Below are 14,439 nucleotides of genomic sequence, written 5' to 3' on the forward strand. Positions count from 1 at the left end.
TGCAAATCCCTGACTTTCATGGTGCTGGAATCGCCTTTGACGATTTGAAAAGATTTGATGATTTGACTGAAAAGATTTGTTCAAACACGGAGTTGAAAAAGTTGACGAAAGTTGACATCGGCTGTTGCCATTCGGTTTTCGCCTTCTGAATGCGTCCAGCTAGGCTGCTGTTTGTATGAAAACAGTATTCAAGAGATTGGGGATAACCGAGGCAAGTTGGATGTCATTGCTTAACAACAACCACATACAATTTCAGATGAAAGTTGGTGGGTTTCTTTTGGGCTATCGTAATGGACAGGTGGTCGTTATCAAAAGGAGGTCGCGAGGGCAGGTTGAACTGTATTTTAGATATGGCAAAGACACATCCAACAGAATTACTTTATGTATGGCACACAATCCTTGTCAAAGCCCTTCCCACAACAATGCGGTGCACATATATATTGCTGATTTTTATCCAATGCACACCCCTTCTCTTGAAACAAGTTCGATCACTTCTATGTATATACGAATTGGTAACCAATTGTGTTATGAGATAAAGCTTTTGAAATGTACGAGTTATTTTATATTTCACATGTAAATAAGTAGAAAACAAAAACAAAAGGATATTGCACAAATAACCACCTTTTTTCTGGTAACTGCATGCCAGGGGAAAATATCCACTTATAATACGAACAACTTTTGGAGAAGAAAGATAACAATTTTTTTTGACCTCAGTTGCATGCAAGGCTGCTTCAACCCATCCTTTTTGCCTCTTTCGTCTTTTTTTTTTTTTTTTTTTTTTTTTTGGGGGGGGGGGGGGGGTGAGCATATCCTTCTTCATTGTTTTTTTTGGTTTTTTAATTTCAATTAAATTTTAATTTTGTTTTCTTTTACAGTACAGGTTACATTTCCATTAAATTACTTTTTAATTCAACAACAATCTAACTAAGGACAATGGGGATAAACCTTTCGAAGCGCAAGTTCTTGTTTAAAACAATTGTATGTTAATAGCTTCATTGTTACGATGTATAATCCAAAAATAGTAAAGACAAAACTTATGTCCTTTCTTTTGAAATAAAAGAGGAAATATATGACTTAAAGTTACAATAGAAAAAACGTCATATTCTTTTTGTTCAAAATAATATTAGTATTCAAGGTTTGATCAAATGCACATATGCTCATTGCTAGCTATGTGTATTTACCTCTTAGCTGCAGCATTTTTACCATGTGTAAATGACTGTTTAACATCTGTTAATAACGCTATTTTTGTGCATTGTTTTCTTCAGCAATGCATCTTCTGCTTACGTCATTTTGAGTTCATGTTTCTATTGCGTTATACCTAAACATGTTTTTGTTGTACACTCTGTCATATTATATTTAGATGATAACTGTCTTCTTGCTGTGCGTTTATTTCTGTGTGTGAATGTCTTTATTCTGTATTGTACGTAGTACCCTATTTGTACCGAGTGCTACGTGTAAAAAGAAGATCAATATACTCACTATTCTATTACCTGTGTAAAATAAGTTTATTACAGTCATGAGAAAAATCAATACTCTGGGAAGAAAAAAACCGATGTATTTTGCCCTTTGAGTTGCGTCAAGATGATTGCCTCCCCTTGACCGGACGATTTTCGCAGTATTGGTGTAATTGCTTTACTTTGTATGTCATATGATTTTTATTGAAATGTTTGACTAAATTCTGTCGGCAGTCAAAGGGTTCTATTGGTCACTACGCAGGCGTACAAAAGAAGCAGAAAAAAACACAGAAAAAACCCAGAATTGTAATATAAAACAAGTGAACTGTATTTGTAAAGTACTTTGGGGATGTATCTCATATGAAAACGCATGTCATTTCTCCTGACATGGCCATACTGTAAGAAAATTGTGGTGGTTTTTTTTCAGTTTTTTTCACGGTGTGAATTGACAACAAGTTTTAAATAATAGGAAAGGTAAATTTTAATGATCTTCATACAAAATGTTCAAAATATACAGGAAGACGATTCATTATCACAAAACAAGCAGACGGGTGTTTGTGTGTGAGTTTAAATAGTTATGTTTGGGTATTGTTGATATTTCGCTTTGATTTTTGTTGATCTCGCTCATGTGTTGTAATCGGTTTTCAAATTGGTGTTGTAAATAGGCATATGTTTTGTAATAGTTGGGGATTCATAGAAACAATATGCACTACTTGTATATGCGGTTGGTGATATTCGTAAAACTGATAATGAAGAATTGCTGGGCGTTGGAAAAATGTACCAATGTATTTTAATTTTGTTGCCAAGTTTGTATGTTTAAATTGACATTTTAACTAATAAGAAAAAAAAGGAGAAATGCGAATTTAAGGTGCTATTTATTTAGATAACCTTAATTGATATTTCACTGGACAAAAATTCCAAATCGCCCACGCTGATTTTGTGACTAGGGTGGTGGCGCTAACATGGTGTTTTTACAGGAGGGATTTTAACAGGGGACATGTGCCAGTCAAAGCAACTGCTGAATCCTTAGTAGCCAAATATCTGAGATGCCAAGGGTGTTTATCGCCAAGAAAAAACTCATTGGACTGCCCCCTTCGAGTTCAAACCCATAGCATAATTCACAATTCATCAAATGTACATGAAGTATTCTCATGGGAATTATTTTGGCTCTTATTGAAAGTGTCAGTGGTTTCTAACATTTCAATTGCCTAGATATTAAACAAAGACTGATCTAATTTCTCTGCAAAGGTCACATTATTTACACCAATTTGAAACAAACAGACACTTTAAATCTGGTATTAACTGTAAAAATTGCTTTCCACTAATTAAGTCACTGTGGATGCAGTACTTGTTGACTTTCATGGCTTGATGCCACAAGAAGTCTTAACCTCGCGTTCCCCGTTACCTACCTTGTGCTGGAATTAATTAATCGCCTCTGACAACTCAATTGAAAAGACGAAGAGTTGAAAGGGTTGACGAAAGTCGACATCGGCTGTTGCCATTCGGTTATTCCCTGCTGGTTGTGTCCAGCTAGGCTGCTGTTTGTTTGAAAACAGTATTCAAGAGATTGAGGATAACCGAGGTAACTAGGATGTCATGGATAAACAACGATCACATTTAGTATTCAAAGGAAGGTTCGAGGCTTTAGATTATTATTATTATTATTATTATTATTATTATTATTATTATTATTATTATTATTATTATTATTATTATTATTATTGTGATCATTTTTATGCGCCTAATCTAGATATAGCCCTAGGCGCTTACATATTAATTTCTGCCGTTTGAAATGGAATTTTTTACAGACAGACTATGTATATAATTCTGATTGTGAGCACCCTCTATTATTTTGAAAATGGCTACTGAAGGTTCAACAGGAACTCTGTATGGTACACGTTCCCTGCCAAAGCCCATTCAATAAAAAATGTCATGCGCATGTTGCTGATCTGGTCAAAAAGTGAGCGTCGGCCATAGAAAAATCGGGCATCTACATTCCGATGACAATAGTTGTCTAGGTCTCTTTCACACATTACTTAAAATAAGTTCAGAAAATGCCCCCCACCCCCACCAGAAGAAGGGGGAACAAAGAAAGAAAAGGAAAGTGAGTACATTTTTAGCATCTCTGTATATATTCACTAATTGATTACCTAATGTACTACGAGATAATGTTGTACATGATTTATTGTGCATTGTGTATTTATATGCATGGTATTGCCCATAGGTGGCTAATGTGTTGCTGTAAGTTTATTATTACGTTAATTTGTTAGAATGTATATGTATTAGATGTTTAAATAGTATGTTTTTATTCATAGTTAATATGTGACCCTCCACCACAGAATGAGTCGCATGTCACCTTTGCATGATTTTTATATTTTTACATTTTCATAAAGAGTTTTTTATGCTCTATCCAGTGGTGAAAACCGTTTTAGAAAAGAGCAAAAACTGTTTGAGTTATAAGCCTGTGACTAAGGTGACCCACACACTGTTACCAGACACTCCCCGGACTTATATTAAGCCTAGCGCAGAACCGCGCGAGGTGACATGCGACTCATTTCGTGGTGGAGGGTCACATATGTAAAGCGCGGAAAGAATGTGGTTCGCGCTACATAAACTGTCATTATTATAATTATCTTTATGTTTTTGATTATGAAGCTTATGAGTAATTTCCATAGTTTACTTGAATACAAGGAAAGTGTATTTAACACAAACGAAGAATTCACTTGGTTTAAATTGTGTTTGGAACCCTGAAATTGTCAAAGCACGCTGCGATATGTGTTTCATGAATATTACAGACATTGAACCTTTATGTCACTCAAATGGTTTAATAGCTTTTAACATCTTCAGTTCATGTAGTATGTAAGAAATCTTGCTAAAAGAAAGGAACAGATTTGTACAAATGAATTGAGAAAACACAAACAAACAAAAGGCTAAGATAAATGACTGCATCAGTTTTCATTTAAATGTGTCAGTTGTGTCTCTTGTTTTTGTCAAATTTAAAGGCCAATATGATGATGTTTTTGTGAATTCTCTTTTGTCCAGAAGTTAGCGTTTTTATTTGTGAAAACATCCCTGAAGCCAGATTAACACAGATGTTCCTGAAGCTTTGCGAACATTTTCTTAGAGCTTTGAAATAATTTTTCTTTGAATGTCTCTTGTATGGAACACAAAATCGAAATGAGAAATGTTTTTGTCATCCCAGAAACTTACCAAGTAAAATCATGTTGTACACACTATTAACACACCTGGTAAACACTTCCCCATTTACCCACCCCTTCCTCCCCTAACTTTGCCAGCAGCTTTATTCTCTGCTTCCCATTAACTTGCCGAGGTTTGTGTCTAGTATATTTGTTAAATTGAGTTTGTTTGTTAAAAGCTAACAAAACCGAAACAGCTTGCAATTTAGAATAATACCAGACAAAGCAGATAATAGTCATCACGTTGTCACCCCCCGCGGGTTAGGGGGAGTCCCATATTGGTTGGGACGAGAAAGAATTTACCCGATGCTACTCAGCATGTCGTAAGAGGCGACTAACGGTTCTGTTTCTCCTTTTACCCTTGTTAAGTGTTTCTTGTACAGAATATAGTCAATTTTTGTAAAGATTTTAGTCAAGCAGTATGTAAGAAATGTTAAGTCCTTTGTACTGGAAACTTGCATTCTCCCAGTAAGGTCATATATTGTACTACGTTGCAAGCCCCTGGAGCAATTTTTTGATTAGTGCTTTTGTGAACAAGAAACAATTAACAAGTGGCTCTATCCCATCTCCCCCCTTTCCCCTATCCCATCTCCCCCCTTTCCCCGTCGCGATATAACCTTGAATGGTTGAAAACGACGTTAAACACCAAATAAAGAAAGAAAGAAAGTCATCACGTTGTCGTCCTTTGTGTCCAGTGTCTATTTTCAAGAACCATTTTCGTTCAAATTTAGCTAGTAAAAAAAACCAGAAACGGCTTGAAGATTGAAATAATACCAGACATAGCAGATACAGCCGATCACTTTGTCCTGCATTGTACATTGTGTGAAGTATCTTTGTTGCACATTTTGCATGTAAATAGCTAACATAAAACCAGAAACAGCTTGAACATTTGAACACCATACAAAGCTTTGACGTGCTTCGGCTCTTATGTGAAATGTCTGTGTTGTACGAATAGATTTGTATGTTAATAGCTAAAGTAAAACCGGAAAAGGCTTGAATATTAGAATAATATCAGACTCAGCAAATAATGCCAATCACTTTTTCATGATTTGTATCTTCTGTGTAGTAAGTTTGTTGTAAAAATGTGCATATAAATAGCTAACATAAAGCCAAAAACGGCTTGAAGATTGGAATAATATCAGTCATAGCAGATACTTTTTTCTTTTTTTTTTACTTTTGCGTGCTTTGACTCTTTGTGAAGTGTCTGTGTTTTACAAGTATGTATGTTAACAGCGTATATAAAGTAGAAACGGCTTAAAAATTGGAATATGTGACCCTACACCACGAAATGAGTCGCATGTCACCTCGCGCGGTTCTGCGCTAGGCTTAATGTAAGTCCAGGGAGTGTCTGGTAACAGTGTGAGTGTCACCTTAGTCACAGGCTAACAACTCAGACAGTTTTCGCTCTTTTTTAAAACGGGTTGCACCACTGGATAGAGCATAAAAAACTCTTTATGAAAATGTAAAAATATGAAAATCATGCAAAGGTGACATGCGACTCATCCCGTGGTGGAGGGTCACATATGATACCAGACATAGCAGATACTTTTTTTCCCCTTTGGGTTGCTTGGTCTTTTTTGTGAAGTGTCTGTGTTGTTCAAGCATGTATGTTAATGGCTAACATTAATTAAAAACGGCTTGAAGATTGGAATATAATACCAGACATAGCAAATACTTTTAGTTTTACTTTGGCGTGCTTTGGCTTTTTCTGAAGTGTCTGTTGTAAAAGTATGTATGTTAATATAGCTTATATGAATTAAAGACGGCTTGAAGATTGGGATATGATACCAGACATAGCAGATACTATTTCTCACGTTGTCTTGCTTTGTGTCGTATGTGTATAGTGTCTGCATCGTAAATGTATCTATGTATAAAACAAAACAAAAAACGACCACAAAACCAGAAACGGCTTGAAGATATCAATAATGCAAGATATGACATACATTTTTCATAATTTTGTCGTACATTTTCTGTTATATATATATAGTTTCTTTGTTGTTAATGTATGTATGGAAAGCAAAATTGGTTTGAAAATTAAAATGAAACCAGACATAGCAGATAATCTCCATCCCTCAATCGTCATAACCAAGAACTTCTTGAACATTATAGAATAATACCAGGCAAAGCAGATAGGGCCAATTGGTTTGTCGTGTTTTGTATTTTTTTATGTTGTATTATTTAAGTTTGCATTTAAATAGCTAACTTAAAACCAGAAACGGCAAAACGACCACAAACCCAGCAATTGCTTGAAGATTACAATAACACCACAGACAGCAGATAGTGTTCATCTTTTTGTCGTACATTGTCTGTTATTTTTAATTTCTTTGTTGTTAATGTATGTATGGAAAACAAAATTGGTTTGAAGATTAGAATGATACCAGACATGGCAGATATTCTCCATCACTTTATCGTCCGTTGGTCTTAAGTGCAGCGTCTATATTGTAGAACCATTTGCATACAACTTTAGCTAGATCATGACTAAAAACTTGAACATTGGAATCATACCAGACATTGCAGATAACGCCAATTATACTTTCTGGTGTTTGGTATCTTTTTTTGTAGTATCGTTGTTGTAAAATTATGTATGCAAATAGACTCATAGGTAACGTAAAACCAGAAACCAGAATCTGCTTAAAGATTTGAATAATATCAGACATAGCACATACTTTTTTCACTTTGACGTGCTTCGGCTCTTTTGTGTAGTGATTATAATATAAAAGTATAAACGTAAAAAGCTACCACCCAGAAATAGCTTGACATTTTTAATACTGCCAGATATAGCAGATAACGCTCATCACTTTGTCAGGCTTTGGTTTTTATGTGTATATAATTATATATACATTCTGTGTTAAAAAAAGTGTATATAAAAAGCTACCATAAAACAACAAACAGTTTGAAGACTCGAATTTAACCATTTACCCATGTGGATTATTCTCCAGAGCTGGGTACCATTTTGTGACATTGTATTTTTTTGTTCAATTGTTAGTGTTCAAATCCATGTCACAACTTTTGGTTTCCATGTTACCAAGTTAACGTACTTTGAAACCCTTGTAATTTACTGAGCGGAACGTAGACAATGTGCAAGTAGTTCTAAATATATTTCTGCAGGCCAAGAATAAATATGGAACCAGTAATTGTTATTGAAATCAGTATGTATGGTTAAAATGTCTCAGTTAAGTAAAGAAATGTCAAATTCGTAAAATGGTTTTCCCTGATACACAGCTCTGAAGAATAACATATACGTATATACATATATGTTATCACTTTTTTTACCTGCTTCTCTTATGTGTAGTGTCTGTGTTGAAAAAGCGTACACGTATAAAAATCTTTAAAAAAATCAGAAACGGATGGAAGATTTGAATAGTTTCAGTCTTAGCAGTTGTTAATGTACGATTAATATAATGATAAGGATATTTTGATTGCCCAACTCTCACGAAAGTTCCAGGCGCATCACACTTCTCAAAGAAATATTTAACAGAAAATACATAAACCAATACAATAAATTGCGGATCCATCATAAAATCATACATCTCTTGACGCAGCTGGGATTTTGTTGTTGTTATAATGTTGAAGTAACATTTTTAGTTTAAAATAGACAGAACGCAATCTGCATCCATGATCTGAGCAGAACTTGAAACTGTTTTTAGTAACTGAAACTGAATGTTTTTAATTTAGAAAACTGTCCGTGTTGTAGAAAAAGAATCTGACAGTCAAAATAAACGGTTTCTGATTTGTTGGCATTGTGAGTATATATATGTGTGTGTGTGTGTGTGTGTGTGTGTGTGTGTGTGTGTGAGTGTGAGTGTGTGTGTGTGTGTATGTGTGGGTGTGTGTGTGTGCGTGTGTGTGTGTGTGTGTGCGTGCGTGTGTGTGTGTGTGTGAGTGTGTGTATGTGTGGGTGGGCGTGTGTGTGTTTGTGTATGTGTGTGTGTGCGTGTGTGTGTGTGTGTGTGTGTGGGTGGGCGTGTGTGTGAGTGTGTGTGTGTGTGTGTGTGTGTGTGTGTGCACCCTACAATAAATGTGTTCAAGTACGAGATCTCGCCATTTGTTGGCCCTCCTAATCGTGTTGCATGAGGCGAAATCGATACGGTGTGTGCATTGATTTTGCAATCATTCTACCTGCTATATCAGAAATAGCTCAGAGGAAAGAAAACAGACACACACACACATACATACACACACACACACACACACACACACACACTCACACACACACCCACACACCACACACACACACACACACACACACTCACACACACACACTCACACACACACTCACACACACACACACACCACACACACACACACACACACACACTCACTCACTCACAAGCGCGCGCGCGCACGCACACATGCGCATGAACACACACACACACACAATGATGCAACTCCCAGGTAATCGAGTTGGTTCGCACGAGCGTAATTTTACGTGTATGGCCGTTGCCCCCTGAACATACCACACGCAAGGCCGACGTCTTAACCACTGGGCATTGCTCGATCTAGTCAGAGATGTTTATGAATAGAAGGCTTGCCTCATTGCTCGATCTAGTCAGAGTTGCTATGAATAGAAGGCTTGCCTTATGCGCAGACGTCATTTGACCTAGTTGACACAATGAATGCACTCGATTTAGTCCTCATGTCGGGAAAGAATCGAAACCGACACTTGATACTGACACCAAGAGTAGGCCAGCAAACAAGCCCATGAAAGAGCAACTAAATGATAACAACTACATAACTCAGACAAGCTTTGTCATGTTTATTTATTTGTATCCTGGTTTGGAAAAAAAACAGTATTCATGCGGCTGTATGTAATGTGTAGCTGAGCCATTCACAGCGAAATCCAATACCAGGCCAGAAAAACCCTGTGTGTTATGTATACAATCTATAGCGCTGAGGTCGTTCTTTTTGGATACCGTCTTCGTGCTAGTTTCCCAGACTTGTGTTGACAACAACACACGGGACCCCGAGCCAGTCGCTGCCTGTAAGTGTTTTTGTTTCGTGTTTTGTCATATATACATTTGTGATATTGTGCCTCAGAAGCGAGTCTATAACACAATTAGCAGTGGGAAGGCGGATTAGTAATATTAATAAAAAGATCGGGATTCAAGTAACGATATACGGGACTGAGCTAGATTGGACAGTTACGCCGGGTCAGAGACTGTAGTGTACTCTACAGTCTCTGGCCGGGTTATGGCTGCTTCCGCATTTGGGTTATAATTTGTCGATTCTGAGAAAAGAGGATAGGCTGTATTAAGTGTGTATGTGTGCTGATACAAGTGTGTGTTTTTGTGTGAGTGTGTGTGTGTGTGTGTGTGTGTGTGTGTGTGTGTGTGTGTGTGCAGGGATGTTGCTACAAATTCATACCTATAGGACAAATGTCCTGAGTTCTTCAGCATTAATAGGACATTTGACCGCTTTCAGAAAGTGTAATAGGACATTATGAATTTGCGCCAAACAGCTTATAACACATTCCATGGAATTGTTCCAAAGTCATGCGCCCACACACACACGCACACACACACACACCCACGCGCGCGCGCTGTAGAACACACACATAATATCTATATATATATACGACTTGTGTCTGTGTGTGTATCTGTCTGTCTGTGTCTTCGCGATGCACGGCCAAAGTTCTCGATGGATCTGCTTCAAATTTGGTGGGCTTATTCACAGAGACCCCGGACACAACCGGATCGATGAGATATTTCAACACGTGCTCTCAGCGCGCAGCGCTGAACCGATTTTCGTTTTTCACTGCACGTTACTATTTTTAGATCTCCCTTCCTTCGTGCGCCGGCGTCAATCCATATTCCCGTTTGTACGTTACTATATTTAGAAGGTCACTGCACGTTACTATTTTTAGATCTCCCTTCCTTCGTGCGCCGGCGATGCTGGCGTACACCCGGCAAAGCCGGGTCCCCGGCGACGGCCGGGTATTCGGCTCTACTTCTTCCCGGCGAAGCGGGTAATCATCTAGTAGTAAATACATCAACACAGTGTGCGTATAATGTTGTATTTGTTTAGTTTCAAAGAAACCACAAAAAAGAAACCAACATGAACAACTTCAGAGCTCGTACTTTGATTAATATACTGCATGATTTGGATAAAAGTTGACAAACAAAATGATCGGTTTGATCTAATGCTGATCTTTTGCAGGCTTTAGTTTTTTTTCAGCGGCATAATTCAGTGCTTCGTCTCGTATCGAAAACAAAAGCAGACTACAAATTTAGTCAGTTGGAGTTGTCTCCCGTACTCCTGTAGCATGCACTGATCTAAAAAGAATCCACTATTTTTAGATCAGTGCGCTGCACCGAGACGGTCATACCCAAACGGCGCATACCGCAAAACGGTTCGGGAATTCCCGACAAAAGAAAAGATCCGCACGTGGCACTGACAACTTCAGTGTCAGCTGAACACGAGAGCGTTCGGTCTTTTAGAAGATTTGTATCTTGAAATGAAAATTAACGAATATCGCGCTGTCCGAAGGAATGGAGTACATATCGGACAATGACCACGCTCAGGCTAAAACGATAGGACATCTGACCGACATGCGGCAATGTGAATCGGACATTTGGGGATTTTCATCGTTATAATTATGTCCGATGTCCGACGCCTAACGACATCCCTGTGTGTGTGTGTGTGTGTGTGTGTGTGTGTGTGTGTGTGTGTGTGTGTGTGTGTGTGTGTGTGTGTGTGTGTTTGTGTGTAAGGGGTGTATAATTGTGTGAGTGTGTGTGCGTGTGTGTGTGTGTAGGGAGAAGGGTTGTATAATTAATGTACGTGTGTGTGTGTGTGTGGGGGGGTGTCAGTTGTTGTTGTTGTTGTTGTTTTAATTGTTGTTGTTGTTGTTGTTGTTGTTGTTGTTGTTGTTGTTATCGGTCGTCTTGTGTTTTAGTAATACATGTGCCCTTGTACAAAACACCAAGCGCAATATCTTTGTCTTCCGGATGATTCAACCTCGCTTTCCGCAATTCCATGAATGCACGGATTTTCCGTTGATTGTTTAAATGAGAAACTGCTAACAATGTCTTAATACATTGCTTCAGATAGGGCGAATTTGAATGTACATTTCAACACTTTTTAAACCGGCCTACAATGTTAGGGATTTGTGCCTTCTCCTCAGTCGGAGCATTGCTTTTATGAAGCTTTATTTTTAAGCATAATTATGGAGACCTTAGTGTAAGGCCTAAAAAAAATAGGTGTGGTTACGGTAACCCGACCTACCTTATTTTTAGGGGCCGACCCTATAACTTTTTATTACATTTGTCAAAAAAACACACACGAAAACCAAGAAAACGAGTGCAGAAAACGCAATGAAAGCGAAAGCGCCCGAGTCGCACACTTATTTCCCTGTCAAGTAGGTTTAGTTTGTACACATTAGAAAAAAAGTAAAACAAAAAAAAAGTGATTGCCTACCTTCCTACCCTATTTTTTTTTTGGCTATGTTACCGTAACCACACCTTCTTTTTTTTCTTTTTTTGCCTAATGTATGTGGACTTTTAAAATGTGCAACATGTCGTGCATGACTGATATGTTGATCACGTTCATCGATACCTACCTTATTACATATCAAACCCAGTCCTTCTTTACCGTATAACGAGGAGCTGTTCGGCTAGCTGCTGTAATGCAATTAACGTAACATAACGTGAAAAGCGAGCGACGCAAAATGTGACAATTTTGCTGATTTATATTGTAACTACAGCCGAACCTGTCTATAACCATCACTCTTGAAAGGGACCGACCAAAAGTGGGCGTTATAGACAGCTGGTCGTTATGTACAGGGTTTCCTTTTAGACGATAGCGTTTTGAAGAATGAAAACCAAACGGTTAAAGAGTCTCTCCCAGGAAAAAGAAAATAGTTTACTATATATCGAAACCACAACAAAATCATCTTGAACGAGGCGTGTATCAGTTTCCAGTCATCGTATTCTACAGACGTGCTGCCATACCTATACCCAACGCATGTGCTGCCATTGATATATACAACACCCATGTTTCAACTGTCGTACTGCAATGACTATTTATACATACTAAAACAGGCGTGTTTCCATATCTAAACTGAGCAACAAAATTATTGCACCCATTTTTGTACCCCAACTAAAACATTCATTCCCGTGTCATTTTATTCAAACTTTATATGCCATTAAAGGCCCTTCACCTGGCTACTTTGCACACTTTTTTGATCAAATATTTCTGTTTAAGTGTCACGTGATCACCACCGAAGTAAGGGTACGCCACAAATCGACCTGACAATATCGTCAGGTACCAATTAAAAAATCGACACAAATTCAGAATAGGCGCCGCTTGGCAACTTTTACATACGAGAAGAAAGAAAAATCATGTATCTATCTAGAACAGGTAGTTTTGTTTTGCTATCTTGCGTATCTCTTGTGTTATGTCATTTCTAATGAGGCAGGTGTGGAACGCATGTGCAGTAGAAAACGAGAGGATTTTGCGTCCATTTTGAAGGGTACTAGGACAAAAAGCGATTTATGTCAGCAATGCCTTATTGGATTGATTCAAAACTTTTACGGGCTGAAGTCTACATACGAGACCTACCTTGGATGAAATTTGGGATCACTACATGCTTGTACTCAGATGTTATGCACTCTTCCGGAAAATGTTTTTAAACCCGTCACAGGTTTAGGGATTTACATCCTAAAAATTCACGACTTTGCATGCATACAGCCAAATGGTTGTTACAAGAACTGCCAAAGTTGTATTCAAGTATGACGAATGACGGACATTTGTAAGGAAAAAGTAGTGTCACTGATCTGAGATTGCCTGGAATAATATCAAAAACCTGTTATTAACTTACCAAACCTGTTAAACGTATGACAGATCTCGATCTGCCTACAATACTGTCATTACATCCTGCTTCAAAAATCGTTACTGCATTTTTGGTTTATAACCCCGATTTAGTTCCCCAACCAATCCCTTTTGCCAGCAATCGGCATAATCTGGCGGTGCAATAACTTTCCCACTTCACATCTCTCAGCTGACTCTTGGCTGCTATTCCGGATATATCTGTGGCCTCGTATTTTAGCTGAATAAATTAACCAATGTGCATGTAAGAAGAAAATGAATAATTAATTTGCCTTACTGACAGACACACAGACATATATACAGACGGATAAACGGACGGACAGACAGACAGACAGACAGACAGACAGACAGACAGACAGACAGACAGATAGATTGAAAGATTGATAGATAGATAGATAGAAAGATATATAGATGGATAGATAGATGAATAGATAGATAGAAAGATAGATGGATAGATAGATAGAAAGATAGATGAATATTAACAGCTATTGTGTTTTCAGCGTAGCAATAGGGTCCGATATTTAGACGAGACAAGTATAATGCGACGAGTCGAAGACGAGTCGCATTATACTTGTTCGAGTCTAAATATCGGACCCTATTGCTACGCTGAAAACATAATAGCGATTATATAGCTGTTATGACCTTGATTCGTTGTTCCAAACTTACAAAATGACAGTTTTTGCGTCGATGCGTTGATCTCAGGTTTTGATAGCAGACGAACTTCTTACGCACATCATGTTCGCGCAGACATGCACACCGCTACACGCTTTCTGACTTTGGAAGAAAAACTGACTCCAAGTGCATTCGATTTCACAACACAGTTGTTGAAACTGCCAGCTTTTTAAGTTGTCAGTGTATGCTGTTGTCGATAGAAACATCGCCACGTGGTACAGATGTGTAAACCGGAACCATGCGTCGGCCATTTTACTCAATATGCTTTTGGATATTGCGGAAAATGGCCG

This window comes from Littorina saxatilis, linkage group LG16, assembly GCF_037325665.1.
Source record: "Littorina saxatilis isolate snail1 linkage group LG16, US_GU_Lsax_2.0, whole genome shotgun sequence".
NCBI lineage: Eukaryota > Metazoa > Mollusca > Gastropoda > Littorinimorpha > Littorinidae > Littorina > Littorina saxatilis.